Source organism: Falco biarmicus, chromosome 6 (assembly GCF_023638135.1).
Source record: "Falco biarmicus isolate bFalBia1 chromosome 6, bFalBia1.pri, whole genome shotgun sequence".
NCBI classification, from domain to species: Eukaryota; Metazoa; Chordata; class Aves; order Falconiformes; family Falconidae; genus Falco; species Falco biarmicus.
Window position 1 is genome coordinate 17,086,428 of NC_079293.1, and position 26,128 is coordinate 17,112,555.

Consider the following 26,128-nt stretch of genomic DNA (forward strand, 5'->3'; position numbering starts at 1 on the left):
GCCTTTAATGTCTTATATATTCTTAATTAATATTGTCATTTTCCTTACTATGACAAAAGGGCAGAGTAATATAGTAAATGCAGAAAATATAATTAATTTAATGCATTTACATAAAGACATCTTCATGTTATGACAAAAAAGGCTCAAAAGGTATGCAGTCAGATGGTTAAATCCAGAACTGGTACAACAAGCAAATAAAAAAAAATAATCTTGCAAATCATTCTTCCTCCAGACAGATTTAGTCTCCCAGTTCTTGGTGCTGCTGTACATGTACAAGCAATTCAACCTCATGAAAGTTTTAATTTAGAGGGCTTAAGTTGAACTCATTGCTCCATTTTTGCCTGAAAGGAAATTATTTAGACTAGTGAAATGTTACCATTGTTGCTGGATGACCTTAAGTAAACAACCAATGTGATAAATTCACAGTTATCTTGTAAAAAGTTCCAATTTTAGTTAAATACAGTGTTCAACATGCTTATTTTTGTGTTCACCCTTCGTGGACTTTGTCAGTTCTGTTTATGATATGAATTACCCATTCTCAACATTATGAAACTGTTTCTTATGGAACTGTTTGTTTGGAATAGCTCAGGTGAGAATATTATAATCATAAACCCATGACATGATGACATGTGTCCTATGCTTTAATGAATTTTATCAGAGTCTTTTTCCACCTGCTAAAAGCTGTCTTACAGAGGCCCAAAACCCTTGAGCAAACATTGTGTGGGGATTACATGGCTTGCCACTGTAAATGTTGGTGCAACAGTTAATTGCACTGTAAATGAGGTAGACAAACCTCAAAAATTCTTTTGATTTCTGGATACCGTAAACGGTTGCATTTTGTTCAGCACGTAGCTTTATTACAAACTAAATCTGTCTGTAATGTCTACTTTATGTAGCCAGAGCTTCTCCTCTGTCATACCTTTTAAAAAGAAAAATATTGGTATATTTAGAAGTGAGAAGCTAGAAAGTTTTATTAGTCTAATGGTATATAAAAGTACATAAAAGAAACAAACACACATAAGTATGGGAGAAGACTGGCAATGTGTAAAGGAACTGAAATATATTGAGAGAGTCTTACCTGGTATGCTAGCTCTTCTTATATGGGCCTTTGAACTGTACCCCTTCAGGTAAAGTGCAAGTCTCTGTAAAGCCTTCCTTTGCACTTTCCTGAAGTAATAGATGCAAGAAGATTAAATAAACAAAACTGGATGGAATGACTTCCTGTTTTCACCTTCTCTTCATTAAAAATTCTCCCATGTTACTTTATGCTGGAAATACAGTCACAGCTTGGCTCAAAGGACTCTGTGTTTCATAGTGGTTGCAGTAGAAGAGAAGTAACTTGAATACAAATATCTGCACATGGTAGACTTTGATTTCCTCCCTAGAAAATTTTCAAAATTTAAGTGAAACATTTTGCATTAAACGAAATAACACAACAACATATGAATATCATGTTCTAGTGAACAAAAGAAAATAACAGCTACTCATTCAAACATTTAAATCTCCAGAACATAGGAAATGTAGGCAATGTGATGTGCCACAAGGCTCGCAAGGTATTTGAAAAAAAGCATCTGACAGCACTCACCTACAGCTCCTACAAGCCATAAACTAGCAATTTTTTAGCACAAATTTCCTAACAGACCTTCCTATCTTTTCCTGTCCTAAACAACTTTCGCTATAAATACTGAGAATGAATATACACAGATCACAGTGAGAGAATAATAATAAAAAAACCTCCAACTTGCAAAGCAAGTAGTTTGCTCAATGATCACCAATTTCCCTTTAATTCTGTCTTAGGTAATACCGATACAATAATGTGTGCTTCACCTCTATTCTCCTTATCACTGAAATTCTGTTTTCTAGAATGCAGATGCTTTGAAAAAAAAAAAAAAAAAAAAAGTGTTCAATATCAGGTTGTTAATAATACCACTGTCAATATGGACATAACATGTTACTGCCCCATCTTCTAGGTTTTTTTAAGTATTTCTGGTGACAGAAAGCTTATGCTTGTTTTTAAGCTATTCCAATTTGTAAATATAAAACTATTTGTCATCCTAATGGTTTGTGTGCCCAGATGAAAGTTATAGATAGATAAACAAATGAAAGTTAATTTCTCTGTAGTCAACACTGTATTCTTAAGTGAGATAATACAATATATTTCTGTCCATGAAATTTAAGAAAAAAAATTGTTTGAGCTAAACCCCAAAGCAATAAACAGTATTTCTTTTTGCTTTGGTAGATTTTGACTCAAACTTCACCATGTTCATGATCTTGAAATAATCTTTCAGTCTATGATTCAATAGGCATACTGCATAGCAGAAAAGATACCTGCAAGAACTTTACTTCTTTAGATAATGAAGTGACCTGTGAATGTTCATAAACCAGAGAAATGTACTTTGATTTGTCTGATAGTTTAGCCATTGCTGTGGCAATTCCTGACATCAGTGTTGTATCTAAATTAAGAGTAGCAGCAAAAGGGAGTAAGTTTTCAATGCCATAAAAAAACAGCCAATAGCTAGCAACCCTCCCATGAAACAGGAGCCCTGAAGTTCTCAAATTTACCCAAAGCCTTCTCAGATCATCAGGTGAAGGTGGTTAGTGCAAACAAAGTACAGTGCCCTTTACAACAGCGCACACAAGAGCAATGTGGCCAGCAAAAACATCCCCAGTGGTTGCCATTTCCTATAACCTGTGGGAATTGACAACTGAGTCCATAGAACAAAGTCCTCATCACACTTGCTACCGTTGACAAAAGAATACTCTAATGAAGCTAGAAAATGAAAGGAATAGTTTACAAACTATTGGGACAATTTTGATGCTTTGAAATAATCCTAACTTTAAAAAAAATCAAGCTGAACTTCAAGGATAAAGACACAGTAAAAGCAATCTCAGATTTACAGCAGTTATCTTTAAGAATTTGTTCGTGGCAGGTAAAGTACAGAAGACAGAAAGGAAGCAGAGAGTAGGAAGTTTTAGATCAATTAGCATAATGTGAATTCTCAGGTGAAAAAAAAAATCAACTGGAAGGAAAAGTTTATGACTTACAAAAAACAAGTCAAAACAACCTAGTTCACATCGTGGATTCAAGAGAAGTATCTTACCCTGTATATCATAGCTCTCACATGAGACTTTTTAAGCAAGCTAAGAAAACATGAGCAAGATTAATTCATTCTGGAATAGGTCTGCTGTCAGAATGACGCATGAAGAGTAGTTCCTCAGACTTCTGATTTGCATCCAGCCTTATTTAAGAATTCCTTTCATGACCAAAAAAGACAGACTAGAGTGGTGTTTTCTTAATCTCTGCTGCCAACAGGAGGCTGGTGGGACTGCATGTATTTTGGAGGCTAGAGTTCAATTCAAAATGATCTTGACAGAGTAGATAAACAGCCCAAAAAATAATCTAGCATGTGGAAGTTGCAATAGGTGACCACAGGCTGCAGAACAGCTTATTGATTCTTTGGAAAGGATCTGGAAGTTACGGTATATCAAATGTTGAATGCAAAACTACATCATGCTGTCATGAAAAAGACAAACATCAGCATGAAAGATATAGGAAGTCTTCCACTCCATTCAGCTTGGGAAACACTTTCTTTACTATATCATTCCTGTTCTCTTCAGCAAGAGCGGGAGTTCAGTTTTAGGAAACATACATGCAGAACAATTAGAAAAACTTCAGAGGATTAGATGTATAAAGAACAAGATGGTAAAAAAAAAAAAAAAAAAACCAACAAAAAAACCCCAAAAAACCAAACAAATACAAAACAGCTGAGGTTGTTTAGCATAAAGAAGGCCTGTCCAAGAGAATTCGGAAAATAGTCTCCAGTTCCCTAAAGACTGTCACAATAAGAATGAAATTAATCTCTATTCCACATGCATAGTTGATATAAGAAGAAAATACCTTTAAGCTACAAGGAACAATAATTCAGGTGAGACATTAGGAAAACTTTTTTTATAGCCAGATGTGAAACAGTGGAATAGATTACCTTGAGGCTGTGGCATCTTTCTTTGTGGTCTTTAAGAAAAAGTTGAGCAGACCTCAGATGACAAGAGATGAAAAAAGAATAGGTTACCTAAGGGTAAGGCAGTTGATTAGCTGTCCTCCTAAGATGCCTTTCTAATGAATTTTTCAAGGCAGAGCAAATCTTAAAATTATGCTCCTGTGTGTATACACTAAACCCTGTGCCCATCCTGTCACCTCCCTCCTACGTATTTTCATCTTACACATCTTCAAGTAACCTTTGGTTCTACAGCAGCCACTTTCATCTCAGATATCTTCTTCAGTAACAAAGCATACACCAAAATTTAACTTTTCTTACACAGAATCAGAAATAATTTTTTTTTCTGTATTTCAAAGCTACTCAACCAAGTATCAAGATGACAGTGTTTATTTTTACAGCAGACACACAGGTTTTTTGCCTTTCTGAGGCACCGTCGTGCCTGACAAATGCCACTGCAGAGGCAGACCAGGGACTTCCCCCCTGCAGTGCACAGCACCAACAGAAGACCTGCAGGGATACTTAATGACTTCCTCACCTTCCTTGGGAAAGGGATGGCAACCAAAGCAGAGCTAGGATTAGAAAAGCCTGCATGGCATAAACTTTTTCAGTGCCATCCGCAGCTTGCTAGCTCTTGGAAAAGACTGATGACCCCAGTCACACCTCCCACGCATCAGTGCTGCTGGCTGTACCAGCCAAGCACTCCTCTTGTCCAGGCACTCTGGGAGCTCAGTGATTAAGAACTCAATTGCCCCAATTTACACACCTGCACATCCTTATACCTAGCTGCAGTCTGGCCCTGTGGCATTGAAAGAATCCACAAGAGAAATAGGAAATTCAAATACTGACTTTTTATGACAGAGTATGAATAAATAAGAGTGAAATATATATAGTACATGAACCATTGGAGATTTCAACCACTATAAATATAGTGTACTCTTGGAATTACAGTGACAATTTGGAAGTAATTGAAGGATACCATGTGTAAATGTGTCTCTATATACAGGCAGGTCCATTCACTCAAAATTGTAGAGAATAAATAACATGCAATACAATTTCTTTTATACCAAAATGACACTCTAGAGAAAAAGGAGAGCAGAAGAGGGATAATGTGACAGAAAAAGGCAGACAAAGGACACTGTAAAAATGCTCAGGGGGGGAGAAAAGGAGAAATGGGAAAAAATAGGACAATGTGCTAAGGAAAAAAACCTAGTCTGCAAAAAGGAGAAATAAAGAGATTAAACGAAAGGGATAGGTGTAATGGGGAAGAAAAAATAAAAAGACATATGACAAAAGAGAATAAAGCCAACAGAGTAGTATACAGAAAAAATAGCTTATATGATACAGATATATATGTAAACATAATCCACTGTTAAAAGATAAGGCAAGACTCAAGGTAGGTTGGAGGTTTCCTTGAGGCACAGACTTATGTGAAAACAGTACAGGAGCAAGTGTGCAAAAAATTAAATATATGAGGAAACACTGGGGAAAAAGTAAGATGAAAAGCTGTGAGTTCTGTTATGGTAACTGTTTTCTTGTGTGCTGATGTGCTCAGATTTAGCAGTACCCATAATGGCACAAATACACCGTGCAAAAAGCTTTACATCAATGTCATAAAAGTGCTAAAGGGCTTCTCTTTCTTCCTTCAGTGATTTTCCATATGCCCATTGCACGCTAGTGACTCAAGGTAACATGTACACAGAGGATTAGATGCAGGAGACCACAGAGCGCCTGGGACATTGACATGAGATTGGAAGCCATGACACAGGATCTACAAGCAACTGGTGCTTTTTTAAAAGTAACACCTGGAGTCCAGGCATATCCTAATCTTCCAGGGCATCTAGAATATCACTAGAGACCTAGGCAGCCAAGTCCAACCCATGACCTAGTTCTTAAGGGGATAGTGCTTGACTCTGTTGGACATAGTATCTGCTGTAGAGGTCTTACAACTGAGTGAATAAAGGTGTATAAGGTCATTTCACAGATGTGTTCTTAGTAACCACTAACAAGCAGAAAGAACACGACCTTGTTACCTTATAACCTGTCTGTATGTGATGTGACTGAAAAGCTGCTGTTAGGAAATTGCTGTGACTTTTGCCTTTTCCACTACTTGTCCAGAAAACTGAAAACCTAACTCAAACTCAAAAGACCTTTGTAAACCGACAGCCAAGAGGTCACCTTGTAAAATCGTCATTCTTTCTTTGAGGGAGAAATTCGTACACTCATCAGATATTGGGGAGAGGTTCCTAAAGACATTTTCTCCGTACACAGACATTACATATAACTACTTCTATCTCTCACCCTCTTCACTGTGCCATGTGACAGGAATTTCAGATGGAATGAAGTTGAGATGGAAGAAAAGAACTACTTCTTGTTTAATGAAATTAATTTTCAGTATGAATCAAACAGGTTCATATTGAGATTTGGCCATGTCTTCAGTAACCAGAAAGGCAAACTGTTGGTGAAAGTAGTAGAAACCATAATGCTTCCTACTAATAAGCGAGCTGCAAAACTGGGACTGACATCCCACAGAGGCAGTAACACTTTAGTCAGACTTGTAGGATGAGAAAACACCATCTGCTTGTTAGCAGGGCATGAGGACAATTCCATTCACCCTAACAGAGCATAAGGACAATTTGCTCTCTCTCAACCCCAGACAGCAGGAGAATTTGTGGGTGGCTTCATATGGTATTAGAAGTTTAGATTGAACGAAAAAAGACAAAAAAGACAAACTAAACCAAACAATCAATCAAAAAAAAAAACCAAAAAACACCCCCCCCCCCCAACAAACCAACCAACCAACCAACCAACCAAGTCCTCTACTTTACTATGTATTCCTTCCATATAGGTAGTTTTCTCAGACCTTTCAGGATGCTATGCACTGGGGGAAAGTGAGAACAATTAGGGAATCACTGAGAACAATCCATCATCCAAGTTTCAAAGAGAAGAGAGTTAATGTCATTACAAGACTGCTCTTTATTCCTCCTAGCACACCAAGTCTAGGGATCAAGACAAGTCTTTGAAACTAAGGGATGACAGAAATAAAACTTCTAGGAAAAATAAGAATTGTCCATAAGAGAAGTACATGGGAAATTGCAGTTTTAAGTTGTTTCACAAGTAATAACCTTCCTCAGCAAATCCAGGGCAGACCTACTGTGATCATCCCATTGAACACATGGCACCTGAGACTTGTTTCTCCTGGTTGATGTCTCTCATGTAAAAATAGCAACAGAACGTAGAACAGGATGCACTTCATCTTCCTCACTTGGACTTTCCAGAAGAAGAAATTGACCTCACTTACATCTTCAGTGGATGCTACTGATTTTCAATATTCTTTTCAGCTCTGCTTTATTTGCATTACGGGCATCTTTTCCATCAGATTAACAGCTACAGTGTCCGTTTAGCATTTTCTTATCTTTTTGTTGCTTCCGTGAAAACAGCTGGAGCAATGTTTGTCTAACTAGTACAAGGTACACAATACAGGAGTAAAATTTAGGGAAATCCTGTCATTATACATAAAGTCTCTCAGAATTATGTATTTGTGTCAGAAATACATACTTTACATGAGATGATACATTCTGCTTTCCATTTTTAAAAATATAATAGAATTTTATTTGATTCAAAAGCGTTTCCAACACATCTGACCTGGTGAAAATCCTAGAAAGAGAGTCCTCTCTAAAAGCAAAACTAAACTTGGATTTGAAGGTTATTAATAATGAGATAAGCACAATACACTATTGAATGGAGAGGAAAATGTCTTTATAGATTTTCAGTAATTTCACATCTCTTGAATAAAATAGGCAAATAAAGAGTTGTTAAATATTTCAAAATTAACAGTTCCTGGTATTGAGGTGTATCGATTATGATGTGCAGCTTTCATAATCAAGCAATAAAATTACACACCTTCTAGCTAGTAATTAAGGTAGATTTGTAGAATATGATTCTAAATGCGTGTATTTCTCTTGAGAAGTACTTTTCTCTCCCCCCTCCCCCCCATCTGTATCTCACTGAAATTATGTCATATTCAACAAGATAACTCAGTGAATAAACTGCAATTAACATTAGCATGAATGCCAAGCCTGGCTATTTTGTAATAAGGTTTTAGGGCATGTTTCAATTTTCCTTCTCAGTCAGCAGCTCCAAGTTCAATTGCTTTTCCTAATTATTCCCAAATTGCTTATAAGTAAAAACTTATTAGTTGTATTCAAAATGTGATGCTGTGTTTGGGATCTCAGCATACAAGTGGAGCCCTGCACCCTTTCTTGCTTATTACAACAGAATTGAAGGTGCGCATAAAAAGGTGAACCGTTCCTTCAATACATGTCCTTCAACTGTCAGCTTTAAGATTAGGACTTTCTTTAAAAGGACTGCCTCCCTGAAGATGCTCTTTTACACTGTACTGACTAAAAAAAAAAATAAATCTGTACTTTAAAGTCTTGAAAAAATGCATCAGACTGGAACTTGTGACCTGGTTCTATTTGCTGTCTCTAGAAATAAATATTTGAGCCAAGGCTGGGAAAGTTTAATTTCAGTGCATGGTAAGCATGGTTCCAAAAGCAGCTGAGATTCATGCGAACAGACACAGTGAGTAAAAACCCAAAGTCAGTAAAGACATTCTCATGTTCATGTGTGTGCTCCTCAAGGAATGTTACAGGCCAGAAAAAGCGTGACTGGTATAGCCTGATTTCCTCTGTGAAAAACATTGAAACAGCAACCAAAACAAGGAAAACATCACTCTTGTCAGATTCTTTACCTCTCTTGCAATGCTTTCGAAAAGCCTTCTCAAAACCAGATTTAAGAAACCCTGCATAATGTTGCATTTAAAAGTAGTTTATTAGAAGACTACAGATGGTTCCAGTGGAGAGGCAAAGTAAGATACCTGTTGTTGGTAGGCAGTTCAATGTTTGGGGTCATATGAATCTGCCACTGTAAGCTAAGGCTTTCTGAATGCAATAAAATTTTTGTCTGAGTTTTGAAATACCACACTTATGTTTAGAAATTCCAGTTTTCTTTTTAAATTCCTTCCCAGATTGTGGTTTCTGCTAAGCCTATTCTTAACAATGTTTGCCTCTTGATTGAGGATACTACAGCCCAAGAGAGCCTTAAAATGACAAAACTATCCAGAAACTCAGTCATCACAGATGGTGACACGGATGTACGGTTGAGCTCCTTTGAAAGAGGAAAATGTCCTTGAAAAGCAACTGGAGTAAATATTGTTAAGAAAAATCCCATGAAAGAAAACAAAAAAAAAATCTTTTGTTAGTTTTTTATGCATTTTTTTAATTAAAATCCAATTGTTTCTGAAGTAATACATTTATTACCAATATATTAAAAAAATGCATTTTGCAGTGTAATAACAGTATAATACTTTTAAATGTGTAGAGAAAAAAATAACACCACAATGAATGTTTGAAATCTGGAGTAACCAAACCGCAAAACTAATGCAGTAATCCTTATAGAACAATAATAATTCTAAACACAGGAAAAGAAGGAAAAGCAATGAATATTAGTGAAACCTCAATAAAGAAGTTATTTAATTTGCTTTAGAAATATCACAGATCAGAATTTACTTGTTGCTAAATAACTTGCTACTGGATAAAACACTGCCATCAATGTTCTCTGATGTTTTCCAGGAGATACAGTGTAGTCTTTCAAGTTGAAGAATATTTTTGAGATTTATAATGCATTTGTCATTTGGCAGAGGGAATTCTACTCTCCAGTTTATTTGCTTTTTGGCAATCAATAAAGCTATTTGTACAAAAGTCCCCCTGAATTTGTCTAGTCTGGTATTTTCATTTCTCTAAAGTAAACAAACATGGGAGCAAGAGGAATTTTTATTTTAGGTATTCTATTTGTGACTTGAACCACCTGAGACTAACACTTGCACGGTTTAGAAGAGGTTCAAAACATGCACAGGGTCACTTTCATTTTTCAAAAAATCTTGGACAGCAAAAACTAGTAACCTTTACTGAACAAACTAAAATATTTCTAGCTTGTAAAAAGTACTAATATAACTACTGACATTTAGCAGAATTTAATACATTAAAACTGGTGAAAAAGCTTCTGCAGACTTCATTGTTTCCTGTACTTTATGTTTGGTGACAAATTTGTAAGATCAGAGGGAATCTGAGTTTGAAAAATTGTCATCAACCTCTGCACCAGTAGTCTGTAGCTCACAATATGCCTGAGAATCACTTCTGCTGAAAAATGGATTTTCTGACCATTCAAGGATACCTCTACTTTATACATCAACACTGAGGCAGGCTTTGCCATCATATTTCATCTTCCTGCTTCCTCTGAAGTGTTTTGTATGCCAGTGACAAGTCAGCATCTAGACAGCATCCACATATTTTCTTCTTGTTCTAGTTGTTACTATCTATTCAATCTATATATACTATATGTTACTAATTTCTCAGTTTAGGCTTTACAAGGGCAGAGATGCTGGAAACGTGTAAAGGCAGAGACCCTTGTTGGCTCAGCATATCAGAGACTTGGTATATATAGATTACATTATGTGACAATATAGCCTTTCTAGGTTACGTTTGCTCTCCAGTAATGCAAAGACTCCAACAACAGCTTTTCTCTTAGTTTGAGGCTTATGCAATCACATTTGTGTATGACCTAGTCCATGTGAGTTTAAGTATGTGATTATAGATAAGTCTTTTTTTGTTGGTTTCTGTGTCTGTCAGTAACTTCTTAAATGTACAGCCAATTTCAAGTTAACACGACAGAGCGATAGGAATTTCAAAGCGTATGAGGTTCCTGAAAGTCCCATGGAAATAAGCATCCAAGTGAAAAACAGAATGGAAAAGGCAGGGACACCTCTATTCTTACCTTTTTTTCCTTTGGCACACATCAAAGCCCAGAAAGAAGAGCTGCCTCACCATTTCACACTTACTAGCTGTCCGGTCAACATGCACTCACCCTGCAAACCAGTTGCGGCATGCACCGCTGCTTGCCCAGGCAGATGAGGAAGCAAGGACCTGCGCACAGGTGTAAGCCATATGTAGGAGCAGTAAAGAGGGAGAATGAGGGAAGAGTTATGGCATGGCAATAGCAGCCAGGGGGATGCAAAATGAAAAACTGCTCCCAGGACCAGTTTCATGGAGAAACACTGTGCCTTCCTATTATAGTATCTTTCTTTCTTTGCTTGAGGAACCGTCTGCTTGAGGAGTTCATAATTAGTTAGCTGATACCAGTTAATTGGATGGAAAAAGGATACATAGTTTGAACTACTTCATAACCCAGATATTTTAGGTGGTGAGAGACGTTTTGATTCTTGGTCTTTTATTGATAATGTCTTATTGATAGGAACAGCAATAAAAGAAAAGGTTGGGATGACTTTAATGAATGTACATAGTTAACTAGACTAAAGTGCTTTGATGTCTGGTATTCTCAAATAATTGGCTCATTAGCCTTAACTATATCAACCTTTTCTCATTATCAAGGTTAAATAATTGAATGGATAGACTTCTGGGGAACTTGCAGTCTTACACAGAGGACAGTCACTTACTCGCATGGTAGAAACCTGCCCTTTAAAGAATGTGTTTGTGAGACAGGGAGTATTCACAAACATGCACACAAATTAATAAATAATTGCATTTTAGTTGAGAGAAAACACAATAGAATAAAGGTTGAGCAGCCCTGAACAATTTTCACACACCAGTCATGTATTTTATGAATCATTTCTTTACCAGCGATAGTACCTGTAAAATTCTGCTTTTTTGTAGATAACCAGCAAAGATTATTTCATGTGCAGGCCTCCTCATTCCTTAGCTTTGGTTTTCAAAATTGTTTCAATGACAGAAGCACCTGAAACCCCTGGCCAGCAAACAGGTCTCTGTGAAGCACGACAGCACTGAGAATTTTATGGAAAATAAAAAGTCTTACTCCAGATGAAAAAGAACCAAGATGTTGTCCATCAGTCATTATACAAGGGATATAGAAGCACCAGTTTTGTAGTCTATGTATCATCTGCATGTCACAAAAAAGGGTTAAAACAGACTGGTGTAAGACCAGTATGCACCACTGTGGTGGCACTACAAGAAATCAAGTTCTTGTGCTGTTTCTGTTCTTTGACTAGCTGAAAGACATAATCGCTAATGTTGGCCTTGCAGGGACAGTGCACGATGGTGACCACCACACGCTGCTTTCCTCAGGGCAAGGAGAGTAAGCACTGCCTGCTGCCATCACCACTACCATATTCACCTCACCAATGGGCTAAAATAATTTCTTCCCCACTTTTGAAGGCATCCCTGAGTGCCACCGCAGCAGTGTGAGGGAGTGGTTTGCAAACACCCTTGAGCTCACAGCAGAAAATCATGGTTTGAGCAACTAGAAGAGGCTTGAAACCTGAGAAATGACAGTGGTAGGAGGAACAGTGCTCCAGTGGCAACTTTCAGAAAGTTTATGAATTTATCTTTTCCTTAGGGCTAAGGTGAGAAGGAGGGCTGAATTATTCATTGCACACCAGGTTCAGCAGCAACACAAGGACAAATGAGGCAGACAAGGACAGGTTAGAGAAGTCCCCTAGGAATGGAGGGAATCTCCGAGGTAAGCCAGTGTATTCAATTGCACAAAAAGACCTGAGATATTATCGAGAGATCTGTCCAAGCAGACACCTATAAACCAGTTTCACAGGATAAATATGGAAATTTAACTAAGAAGTGATACATCCATCATCTGGAGACCCTACTTGATACTTCAAATAAAGCTATTAAATAGGAGAAACCTCAATAAAAAAATCCAATCCCCAGCTCATTTTTCTCTTTCCCAGGATGCTTCCAAGCTCCACTTTTTCTTCTTAAAAAAAAAAAAAAAATTGGTTTTGACTCTCAGTATAGCTACAACATAAACAATATGAAATCAACACCACCACTTAAGATGCTGTGGTTTTGGAAATCTATACTGTATAAATGATCAAATGAAAAGGCAAACGTCAGAATAGTATCTTGCCAAAAAGACTGGCAGCTAATTGGAAAAATATGTTGACTCTGAGCTCAACTAAGCTCCCTGTTGTATTCCTTCAGGATGTGTTTGCTGTTTTATTTATGTGTGGAGTGTGTTGCGATTTTGCCTACTATGGTTTGCGTTTGTTTTTCAGTTTGTTCTTGCATATTTGGCATGGAACTAATCCTCTCTGCAGTTCATCCTCCCCCACTTCTAACCTAACTTGAGTTATAACTTGATATTTGAAAGATTTCCTGCAAATAAGTTTGTCTTGAGTGGGAGGATTATAATAATTTTCAGAACATTGATCCCAGTTAAACTTACAGGGCAAAAAAATTGCACAGAGAATCATGTTTACCCACTGGCATAAAACATTAAATTAGTCAGAAAGTTGATAAATATGTAGTGAGGGATGTATAATATTGAACCGGCTGATGCAGTTAAATGGTTAACAGACAAGGTTCAAGGAATACCTATACAATGCATAGCATTTCTAAGTGCTCTAATATAAATCTCATACTTTCAAAATGGCCTATAAATAGTCTTGTTTTATGGATGAACGGTAAATAATCTATGCGTTCTCTAACCACCTGTTTAGACAGAACTCTGAATACCTCAGTACTGAAGCCCTTTAAATTACCTTCAGATAAGCAGTTAAAATATCATTGTGCCCAAAATATTTTGTCACTTCAGTCATCTAGTCTTGACTTGAAAATACTCTAAAGAATGGATTTCTTATAGTAAAAAGTGATGAAGTAACAGATACTGTCTATATCACACAGTTAATACCACACATTGGCACCAGAACCATCAAGGAAAACTTGCATGATTCCCCTCTGAAAACGCATTGCAGCTGGAACAATAAAGAAAGTGCCTTCCTATTCTAGGCAATCAACATCATTTTCTGCAAAATCACAGCAAATCTTTAATTACTATTACACTGGTCTGAGCAAAGACTGAAAACGAGCTTATGATTTGCTCACAATTACAATTTTCTACACAAAACTTGCTTTATCGTAGTATGTAATAACCAAGGTCATGTAAAAATCAGGGGTTTCTTCTGTAATCTATTCTTTTCAGCAGCAAGGATGATTATAAAGCTATCAGACATCCAAACCTCCGAGTTAACTCTTCAAGGACACAACTGGAGAGGCACAATAGTCTCTCTGAGCTGCCACTATGGAGCTTGTGCACTATAAAGGTGACTTGCAAGTGTCTATTGTATGTACCACTGCTCTGTATATATAGTATAAAGTGTATATATACATTTTGTATACAATATAAACATATAAAAAAAGATTTTAAAGGTGGTTTCCAGAAAGTGAAGGGTGAGAGGAGGTGACCTATTATTCAGATGCTCTTAAAACAGTAGAAATTTTCTAAGCTGAAGACCGTTAGTGACAGAGGTCTGATTAGTTGTATGCCTTTTGGTGTATTTATTCTCTCTGTCTTGTGGTTTCTGTTCCAGGAACCACTGCAGCTGCTGGGTCTTTCACATGGCACCTGCAACCCAGCAGTCCATATCCAGTATGAAACTAGGTTTGCTGAATTGCTTTGGTACCCAAAGCAGCAGATAAAACAATACAAAGACATAGAAAGAGCCGATAGGACTGCAGAAGCCTCCACTGTCTATATCTGTCTTGACTTAAGCCCACAGCAAAAGCATTGTTCTACAAAAGTTCATGCTCCAGAAAAGGACTGTCAGCGGGTATAAGGAAAGCACCATCACAGATCCCCAAAGTGCTGTTAGCAGAGAAGCAGTAACTTTGGAAAAATCTGCAAAAAACATCTTTTCACCAAAAATGTGTCTTCCAACTTAAATGTTAAGGTAAGTAGGCAGATATGCAGTCACACAGATAAGCACATATGCACTGTAAGTTAGAAACCACAAAAGTGTGTTTCTTAAAACTAGAAGCTTTCAAAGTAGAGGAGTAAGTGTAAGGTCAAAATAAGTAATTTAATCTAAATCCGTCTCCTGCCTAAAACATGTCAAAAGTGCTCCCTGACACTGCTAATTCCTGCCAACACCACATAAATATTTTCAAAAACGGAGGCAGGATAATTTTCTTAGTTACCTTAGCTACCTATGGTGACAACCTACGACATTGTTCAGCAAGTTGTTCCACTAGCTACGTACTGGAAATTTTACAAATGTTCATCTGAACAAGCTTAGCATCAAACTTCCATTTCCCTGTCTAAGTACAGTTTTGAGGTGGAGCAGCAGAATAACCAGTTCCTTTTACCTCTGTTGTGACCATCGCTCAAGGCCGGTGCAGAAGAAAAGAGGGTAAGGCTGGAACAGATGTGACTGACCAGCTTGCATGCACTGAGAACTCACAGGTATGCACCAGAGCTGCATAGCACAGAGTCATCTCCCACCTGAAAACCAAACTGCGGCACCTGCCAGCTCCACACACTCACAGTGAGGTCGCAGTGAACCACGATGTACTCGGGTCCTGCAGCTGCCTGCTTTGGAATCAGCAGAAATTGTAAAAGCCCAAAGGCTCTTGTGTGCATCAACACACAAACATTTTATTCATCATTCTGTCCACTGTGCACTGTACTAAAGGATGCATACAACAATTCAAACCAAATCCCTTCAGTCAAGTAGAAAATGTGACTGCCCAAAGCAAATGCAAAATGAGAATTTCACCTAGAAAATGTTCAAGAATTGTTAATAATTTTTTCCTTTGTGAAAGGGATTCAACAATTATGGGAAATCATTTAAGAATTTTTTCTTTAAAAGCTTTCATCCAGCTAAGAATGTGCTCATCAAAGTTCATTCATAACTGTTGAACAACATAAATATGTAATAAACACAAACATTTAGACACAACTTTAATAGATCATGTTTAGCAATAAGTACATACTTTTGCGCAAAAACTGCCCCAAACCTGGAGATCTTTAGCAAGATCTCTAAAGAAAGAATTAGACTGAGAAAGATGCTTGTTACACAATGTTGTTCAAATCATTGTCCACTCAAACTCTGAGGTCATGAATCCTCTGCAGATCACAGCAGGGTATTAACCTATCCATTTGGCAGATCAGTTTTGAGAGGGTATTTGAAGAATCTGCACTACTACTATATCGGGTTTACTTCTTGGTTTCAAAAGTAAGCAATGTACACTTCAGATAAACCTGTTAGCTCTAACAGCTACACGTAAAAAGTAAAAAAAAGACCATGACATGGATTTTCTTCTTTGTTCTAGAAATCATCCACTGAACAAAGACCACTGAAAACAAATACTTAAATAGACAAGAAATAAAATGTGTTCAACAGGTGGCAATACAACGTTTGCAAGAGAATTTAGGCAGTAGCCTGGACTTAGTGGCTCAAGGGCAAGTGAATTCAGGTTTCCCTTTACTCAGGTAACATCTCAATGTATGTAGCCTTTGATATTCATACACTATTACTTTACAACAAGGCTTCCTGGGCACAAAGAGCAGTGTAAACGGCCTTTGCACTGAAAAAAAAATCTGAGAGCAGGGAGAAATTCTGACTTTAGGTGATCTTTCTAAGGAACAGAAGTATTTCAGAAGGGATGTCAAGAAGGACATTTTTCTTCTTTTTTTAACGCTCTGTATTCCTAAGGATAGTTTTGCTGAGTAGTTGTCCAAAATCATTGTTGTTCATTTGTTTGGTTTCCCAAATTATTTGGGATCGTGCTGTCAAATAGCTACAGATATACATGAGATCCACATGAATTTCCTTGCACATTCTACAAGCAATTGTGTGTTGAGAAGTCAGTGGTAACTGTTCCTGTTCACATGTCAAATGTTAAAAAACTAAAGCAAGATACCATGGCTTGGGTTGCTTCCCATTAGCTGGAGGCTGAGCATGTGCACATGAAGAGTTGCCTTACAGCAACTGACACTTGGTGATGTGCACATATCCTAAGCCTTTAAACTAATTTTGCTCTTTAAATGCCCCATTCATGTACTGCTCTCAAAGTGCATATAATATATCTCTCTCTCTGTCTTCCCCTCTCTTATTGTTTTAATAGCTTAATATACATTTATCTAGCACATGCATTAAAAAGCAGAACAGGTAATAAAAGCAGAAGTATAAATACCTTTTCTACTTTAGGAAATTACACTGGTTTAATTTTGCCTTCGTCATTCAAGCAGCATGAAACCCTAGTGTAAACAAGGATGACAACATTAAAATATGTTCAGCAGTATTGGTCAGACCAGCTATACTCATAGTTTAACTGTTTTTATCCAAGCTATACACTAAATGGTGTCACTGAATTAATCACTTTTCATAAAAAGCTTCATTTTTCAAATGTTGTCAAGACCATTAACTGTCTATGCAAAATACTCATGGAAGCCAGGATGGCTTCACCAGCAAGCCACAGACCACAAAAAGGCTTTCTAATTTTTCTTAGTTGTTTTTTTGTTTTTTTTGTTGTTTGTTTTTTTTTTTTTAATGAGGAGATCAGTGAAAATACATCAGAAAAGCTAATAGCATCCAAATTTGTTAAAAGTACCTGTTGACACCAATGAAGGGTTGAGTAAAACAGTCTCAGAGACTGTGTGCCCAGTTGACACAAAAATCACCGGCTGTGGTCACACAGCACAATGCTGTGTCAGGTCACAGATACCAAGTAAATTAACAACACATCAGAGGCACAGCCCTCAACATTAAGCTGAGCCCACTTTGCAGTCTGAGTTTTGGTGACGTGGCACCATGCCTACCAGCCCAAGCAGAACCGCAGCTGAACGCAAACCTGCTTTGCTTTCAGATCCAGAGCTGCAGTTTGCCAAACTCTTTGAGCCAGGATGACTCAGAAACAGGGCTCTGGAGGAGACCACTGAATTCACAACCTAATTTTTGGCAGGGTCAACTGTATCTAAAGCCTACCTGACAGCTCCTTGTCTGTTTGGTAACAATTTGATTTCTTTCTTCACAGTTCACTCTATGTTATATTAAGTTAAAAGGATGTTGCAGTGCTCTAGGTCAATTGAGAGCCTCTGGAAGGGATGGTTCTTTCCCTGGAAAAAACCGAGTATGAACTGTCTGGTATGTAGCGTTGAGAACATGAGGACTGAAAGGCATAACCATTAGGGAGACTGCAGCATCAGCTCAGCACATGAAACTCTAGAAAATTTGGGTAAAAAGCCTGCAGCCAAGTCTTTTAGAAAGAAGAGCAAACAGGACGCTTCCCGGGAAAGTCAGCATGGAGTACACAAAACATGTTGCAGAGCAGGTATCTAATGAGAGTTACTAGCCTGAGAACAAGTCCAGAGGAAAGACACAGTGAGGGCAGAGGGAACAGTAGAGAAATCTGCAAATTCTTTCGTTCTGATCTCCCTCACCACAGATCCTCACTTACAGTTCCTAGTTCTAGTTGGTGTTCAGTAAAGCCTGCCTTGGGAGGCTGTAACCCAAACAATATTTTTTATTCACTCACTGAAGAGAAAGTCAAAGGAGTCCATCTTGATCACTCTGGCTGGTGCAGGTTCCCACTGTGCACACCTAAAGGTATATAGCTTTGTGGATTTCCCAAATTTCCTATGCCTGGTTTTGAAAAGATTAATAATTTTCATTTGAGAAAAGTTGTTAATGTGAATTCTCATGACTCTAAATTAAATCAAATGACTTCTTGTTACCCTTCTTGAACAGATGCAGAGACCAATACTGGCTTTTTATAAGAGATGTTTTACACACGATCCCGTCCATCTTCTCCATAAAGTCGCCTTTTTCACAAGACTAATCATATTCAATGTCTTCCATCTTTCCTTGGTAGCCATATTTTTACATTTAGCTGCTCTCTCAATTCTTTCCAGCTTGCATACTTCCTTCTCAAAATACGAAGTATAAAACTGGTACAGAACTTTAGCTGGCACTACAATGTGACTGGGTGTCAATGTATATGAAACAATAGCGATGATAGACTGTTTTTATCAGAAATAAATCTATTTTACAGATTGAATACAAGCACTGAATAGCAGAGGATCTGGGGGGAAGTTGGAGGAGGAGGTGGCATCATCCATACTACACAGGCAAGCTAACTTCTGCTCATGCCCATGAATGTGTTTGTAATGCCCTTCAGGATGCTGAAAGTAAATGTTTTATCTTTATTCCAGCACCCCAAAATATTAGTGAAAATATTGACTCACACCAAATTCAGTTAGGATTTTGTCATACTGCGTGTGATAAACCTTTACAGTCTGACAGGCAGCGATTGATAACTACTATCCCATTACAGTTTTAAAATCACTTGTGCACCAACATTACTATAATTTCATCACCTGCAATTTTACCATATTTCCCCGAGAGTGTCATAGGGGATATCATCAAAAGCCTTTCTAAAGTCAAGAACTATCTCATCTTCTGCTTCTCCGTTTGTCCTCTAAACCAGTTATCCTGTCAAAGAAGGAAATTAGGCTGCTTTGTCGTTATTTGCTCTTAGCAAATCCATATTAGCTGTCTCATCATTTTATTATTCTCCGGGTGCTTCCAAATTGATTGCTTAATAAATTGTTCCAATAACTTTTTAGTATTGAATTTGGGCTGTCTGCTGTATATTTCTCTGAATTCTCCTTCTCTGCAGATAGGTACTACTATATCTGTCCTTCTCTGGTCCTCCGGAGACCTTAACTGTCTCATGCTAGGTCTTGGAGATAAATGCTGATGGTGTATTCAACTCTGATGATTTACTACTTGAAGCAGATGTTTGTTTACAAGAAGAATCTAAGTTAAAATTGGTATTTCAAGGCAGAATGTTTACAATATCATACAATTTTAGCTGCAAGTTAAGACCTTGCATAGACCCACTATATGGAAATAGCATTGCCCTCAGGAGACGTGTGTGTCCATTCCTTCCAAAAGTATGACTTGACTTAAAAATCACCACCTAAATGATTATAGATACATTTATAAGAAAATATGGAAGGTGGGGAAAAAAAATGAGTGGAGAGAAGAAGGGAAAGAGAGAAGCAGAGAGGGAGGAAAATATATTTCAAGAAAGGTAAATAAGTCAGGTAAGAAGCAGCATCATGGAATAACTGAGAATGGTTTCTAGCTAAATCTCCATCAACACAGTACCCAAAAATAACAATAACTAAAAAATAAACAGAGCTCTCTTAAAGCAGAACACATGAAAATACTAAAACTAGCATAAGTCTGCCTGTCCTAGCTTCTGCTCACGTATGTGAATGACTCTGGACTGCCTCAGGGAAAACAATCTGGAAAAACTAAAGTACAGCTTCCTCCAAAATAAAGCTCTCCATACAGAGGTGTTTCTCATCAGTTTAAAGAATTTCAGGCTTTGTGTATGTTCCTGCAAACACCTGTGAAGTATATAGTTGCCCAGATTAAAAGAAAGAAAAAAATGCAGCTTGAAGCTAAAAGACTGTAGGCTGATTTCCCAGACAGTTTTGTGATTTCAAGTTGCCATTCTGTTTTTCAGTGAGGATGAAGTACCCTGCATGAAAATGTTTCCTTATTTGAAGAACCTTGTGTACGTTCTTATTTTTGAACATAATCCCTGGTGAACGTTACTTACTTTGTGCATATTCCTAACTGTTCTTATACATAATTTTATGCACAAAGTATTAATGGTAGTTTACTCATATCAATGATGTTATTTGCATTCATGACTGCAAGACCACGGTCTGCTATTATCTTCACTGGTCTGTGAAAAAGGGAATCTTCCCGAAAAAGCCTTCAGTTTATCAAATCCTGCTTTCACCCTTGTAGCAACTGGCCACAGAAGTATCTAAAGTACAATAGAGGTAATATTTTAGCAACATAGTAGAGTCAATGATGAAATCCTCTAGTGGTATTTAATGGAAAATACTCAGTAATACTAGTAAGTAAATACTGACTGTACTTCAAAAACTGTCTTAGGGGGAAGCAGTGGCACATAGAGAAGAGTTACTCTGTAAACAGAAGGTAAACATTAAGGTCATATATCCATTTTAAGGGATAAGAAAAGGTAACATTGCAGACACAGCTGGCTTTCAGCGTCTCCTTCTCCTTAGAACAAATTTGTCTTTTTATAGATTACAGTAAGCTGTAAGGAGAGTGAGATGTCGGGGAACTGCAAGAAATCCTTTATGAAACAGGACAGGGAGACAGTGACGACTGGCAAGAAGTGAAGACAACTGAAGTGTGGGGGATATTTCTAAGAGGCATCTCTGCTCACAGCCTGTCTCTTGTGGATATAAATAATGGCTTGATAATGAGTAAGGCTCTGGTTTCATACATCCAAACCTGATGAAAGGAGGCAAATTCTGTCTCAGTCCTCTATTGTTCCATTTGCTGGGATGTGCTCCCATGTCCCTTTGCATACAGCCTGCACATACGAGCACCCCCAAGGCCCTGGCTCAGTCAAAAGAAGCATTCTCCTCTTGCTTTAAAATATTCCACATGAAGCGTGTCAAACATGTCCCTCTCAGTTTTCTCTGGCAAGAAGTACAAGACTATGTTTAAGGGGTCATTTCTTTGTCCCATTTACTGCTAATTATGAATATAGTCTGCACAGCATTTCTTCATAAAAATAGCTGTCTTATAGCACATCGCTTGTTTTCTAAGACTGTTACATTCAGAAACATTCTCTGTTTCTGAGCTGCATCCATTTTAGCTCTCTAGAGTCTTCCCTTCCCCCAGAAAACAGTACTCATCAGAATTTCAGTCAGATCACTCTATTACCTATTTAGCTGTTCAAATCATCATCAAGGTGCCTTGAGATTCAGGATTGCCTCCAAAACCTGGAAACTGTCTGATTGCCTGCCTGCCTGAGTGTGAAAATGAGTGAAAATGTGAACCTTCTGTGTGACATTACAGCCAGCCATAGAAATAATAACTTGGAAAGAGACAGTGGTGAGGTTACTGGTCATTGCACAAAACTCACCAGAGGTTCTAACCAAAACCCAGGCAAGGTAGTGCCACAGATGTTAACCATTAGATGCCAGTGTCTATAGGATTGCTTCACATGGCAAAGATTGTGTGCTACACACAGAAAAATGTTAAATTCATTTTAAACTCCAAAAGAAAATGGATGTAATAAGAAGTTAATGAAAACTGTCGGAACTCCAGGCAGTAAGAGAGGCAAGCGAGATGATGCTATGCAGGATGCTCCAGACCAATTTCTTTACAGAAATCTTTCTAGAGATAATAAGAAATATTTGAGGAAGAAATGCAACCAAGTTGCAGACAGTTCTTAGAAGACACAAACAGGGCAAATAATGAAAGAACCGTTTTACTGGGGAAAAATGGAATGATGCAAAGCCCTAAAGAAATCATAAAAAAAAAAATAGGCAGAATGTTTTGGGAAAATAAAAGGTCAATTAAAAACAAGAAAAGAAAACAAGCTATGACAATGATATGCATGAAATTAAGTTATTTGGAAACACAGTCAAACCAAGGGTATGATCAGTGAAAAAAGGCTAACTGTGAAGTGACAACAAATGCCAAAGAAAAGCCAGCAGGATAGAAGGAACATTTTGACAAAGTGCTAATCCCTGCTTACCATGCAGATCCAAGCTGTCCAGGCATACTGGAAGGACAGGGCAGCTTTCAAGACAGAAGGGATGTGAGAACTACACTGCCAGCAGAAAAAGGTAGCAGAAGGAGCACTGATGTAGATCAGAAGAAGAGAGCTGATGGTGCAGGCAGCGTAACTGCTGAGCTGTAAATAGCTAGAAGGACAAGTGTGAACAAAGCATTGGAAGTACAATCCTTTAAGCTTTTGAGCAGAAGTGATACTCAGTGACTGGCAAAACACAGCGGCCGTGTCAATCTATGAGGCCACCTAACTAATTCAGGCAGTGACAGATATGAATCTCATTGTCAGTTTCTGGGGGGAAAAAAAAGAAAGAAGAATGAGGCTTTTAACAGATTCAGACAAGTTATAAAGAAAGTTGTAGAAGAAAAGTATAATTTCAGAGTAGGTACTGTTTGAATGTACTCACCCTGAGCTGTCCAAGGACAAAAATGGGAATAGGGATGGTGGTGGTTGCTCTTTTCACTGACCTTCTGAAGACTCTCATTTCAGCATTTAGAAAAACGTTATGGAAACCAGCAAAATCACATGATGTTTTAGATAAAATAGATTCTATTTAAAATGCATATATGAAACCTTGTTAAGTGAAATTGGTATCTGGTTCACACTGGAGGTTAGAGTAAGAGTGAAGGTGGTTTTCCTGCTGTTTGATCCCTCTCTGCTGAATTAGTAAGTACTGCAAGAGATGTCAGATGAGAAATTAGATGATCTAGAACTAATCATCTAGCGTGCAAACAGCACCACACAGGGTCAATAAATGAAATGCAGTGAAATGCACTGTGGTGAAATTTCAAGCCTATCACAGAATCTCATTAGCACTGATGGTTCAAGAATGAGGTTTGATAATCGATGGGAAAGCTGATGGAGATGTGTCTCAGCTGTAAGTGTTGCATGGAAATTGGGAATAAATGGTTAACAGCATTGTTAACAACCTCATGACAGCAACATTTCAAGAGGATTCCTCAACAACCTGGAATTTGCTATATATCACTACACACTACTATACTTAGATGATACAAACAGGCTTCAAAACACTGAAGAATGCATGTAAGGTAATACAGAATTCTTTTTATAAGACTTTATGAAACATGGTTGAGAAAAATCCCTGATACAGAGATACAGCGTGGCAACAATCAAGGAAGTTAGAATGGAAGAAACAAGACCGAAGACAAAAGAGGATGGCCAGCAGCCAGACTGATGTACATGGGGACAGAAATTAGGTTTAACTGAGGTAAAGACACTGAAGATACAAGTCCCCCCATCTCTTCTTTAAAGATGGTACAAGCTTCACCAGAGCAGGCTGGAGGAAGGAGCCTGAGCTGAGGGCAATGCAGATGCCTAGCGCTGAGCCAGCTCCAGGGTCTCCTCTGTTTAAGACAGTACCTCAGAGACTGCTCCAGTTTGGAGCAGGAGTACTGTATTTCTTCTTGGTGTAGCTCTCCAGTTGCCTCTGTACCGCTGCATGTAGCTCACTCCTTGCTTTGTTAAACTGAAAACATATATAGAAGACATCTGAACGGCCCCTCTGAGAGTGCTTATTTAATTGTGCCACAAGTAAGCCATGCAAAGACATTTCCATAGGTAATAACATGTATACCTGCATCTGGCTTATAAAATCATCAAAGTTATCCTAGTACTTTGGCATTCAAAGTAAAAACTGAAGCTGCTATTGGTCTACTAGCTCTAGATGTTTTGAAGTATTTTATTAAAAAACAATGGATGTACGATAAGTATTTTTTAATAAATCTTAGCCTCCATGCCTAAACTGCAAAAACATTTTCAAAAATATATCTTGTAAGAAAGAAGACAGCACTGAATTGTGGTGCATACCTAGGACACACATATAGATAAAAACCTAAAGTTTCCCCCTTTCACAGAATTTCAGTGAAATCAGTATGTTTATGCAAAGGTATGAAATTCCATGGAGCTTGGGGCAGGTCCCTGGTGCAAATGTTGCATCTAAGCCAAAGGATTGTGTGAACTACAGAACAGCCAAGCTCACTTCATGTCGCAGCACTCTCCAAACTATCGTTACACACAGTCTCATAATCTGAAGGGCCTCACACGGGGCACCAATTGTCACAGCACTGTCTAGACTATTAAGCTGCAACAAGGTCTTTTACCATGTCATACCAGCATACTCTTCATACAGTCCCTCTGCTACCACCTTCTCATTTTGTCTCATCCAGGGCATGCATTTTCTCTCCTCTTGCTTCTCCCTCGGCTGCTCCCTCTTCATTGGCTCTCAAACACTGAACAGAACCAGCCACAGCTGCACCTTATCTACTACATCAGCCAACCCGACACCGCTAAAGCCAGCCCACAGCTGTATGTTATCAATGCTAATTAACCCAGCTTCATTCTTCTACAACTTCAGTCCCTGGGAAAATCATGGAGTGAAACCTCTTGGCACACATTTCTAGGAACAACAACAAGAAGGTGGATTGACCAAGGATTAAACATGTCTGACCATCATTATTGTCTTCTATGATAAAATTACTGGATTTTTGGATGAACGGAGAGCAGCACATGTCATTTACTTCAATTTCATCAAGGTTTTAACACTTTCTCCCTCAATGTCTAACGTAACCAAGCTACAGCATTATGGTGCAATGGAAAGACAACTGGATAAGCAAAAAAACTGTGTGGTGGTTGTGAGCAGGGTAGTGATTACTGGGTCAGGCAAGGAAATGGAGGAGATGAAGGAGAGGACTCTCATCAAGTTTACAGATGACACCACACTATGGGGACCTATTGCTATTCTTATGTACAGAATTGCTATTCAGGAGACCTAGACAGGCTAAGACAACCTCATGCAATTAAAAACAAACAAAAAAACCAAAACAAAACAAAACCAACAAAAAAAACCCCACAAACAAAATAAAAAAAAAAACCACCACATGAAAAGTCCTGCATCTGGAAAGGAAGCACCCCCTGCAACAGTATGGGCTGGGGCTGACTGGGGAACAGCTCTGCTGAGCTGAAGCTGGTATGCCTTGGCAGCAAAGGTGGCCGACAGCGTCCTGGGGTTTTCAGTGTCCTAAGAATTGTGGCCAATAGGCAGAGGGAAGGTATTATCCCCCGTTACACAGTATGCATTAGACATCGGGCTGCCCAATACAAGAAAGCAGGGACAAACTGGAGCAAGTTTTGTGAAGGCCACCAAGATGGTTGGGGCTGGAGCACTTGCCCTGCGAGAAGAGGCTGAGGGAGCTGGGCTTGTTCAGCCTGGGAAAGAGACAGCTTCAGGGGAACCAAAGAGAACCCCCAGTGCTTATAAGGAGGATACTGAGGATACAGCACCTGGCAGCGCACAGCGGGAGGGTAAGGCACAACAAACACAAGATGAAAACAGAAATACAGATTGCCTATGAGGAAAATAATTTTCACCATAAGGACAGCTCAGGAGTGGGGCAGGTTGCCCAGAGAGGTAACACTGTCTCTGTTCTTGGAGGTTTTCAAGACCCAACTATATAATGCTCTAAGCAACCTGGGTAGACCCATGGACCCATAGCTGGCACTGCTTTAAGCAAGAAGTGGGACTAGAGCCTTTCTGAGGTCCCTCCACACCTGAATTATCCTATGTGATTCTAGGAGATAATCATATGAATACATGAACAAAATCTCTAATAAAATCTAAATAATTTAAATTCTTAGAAAATTTAGAGCAGA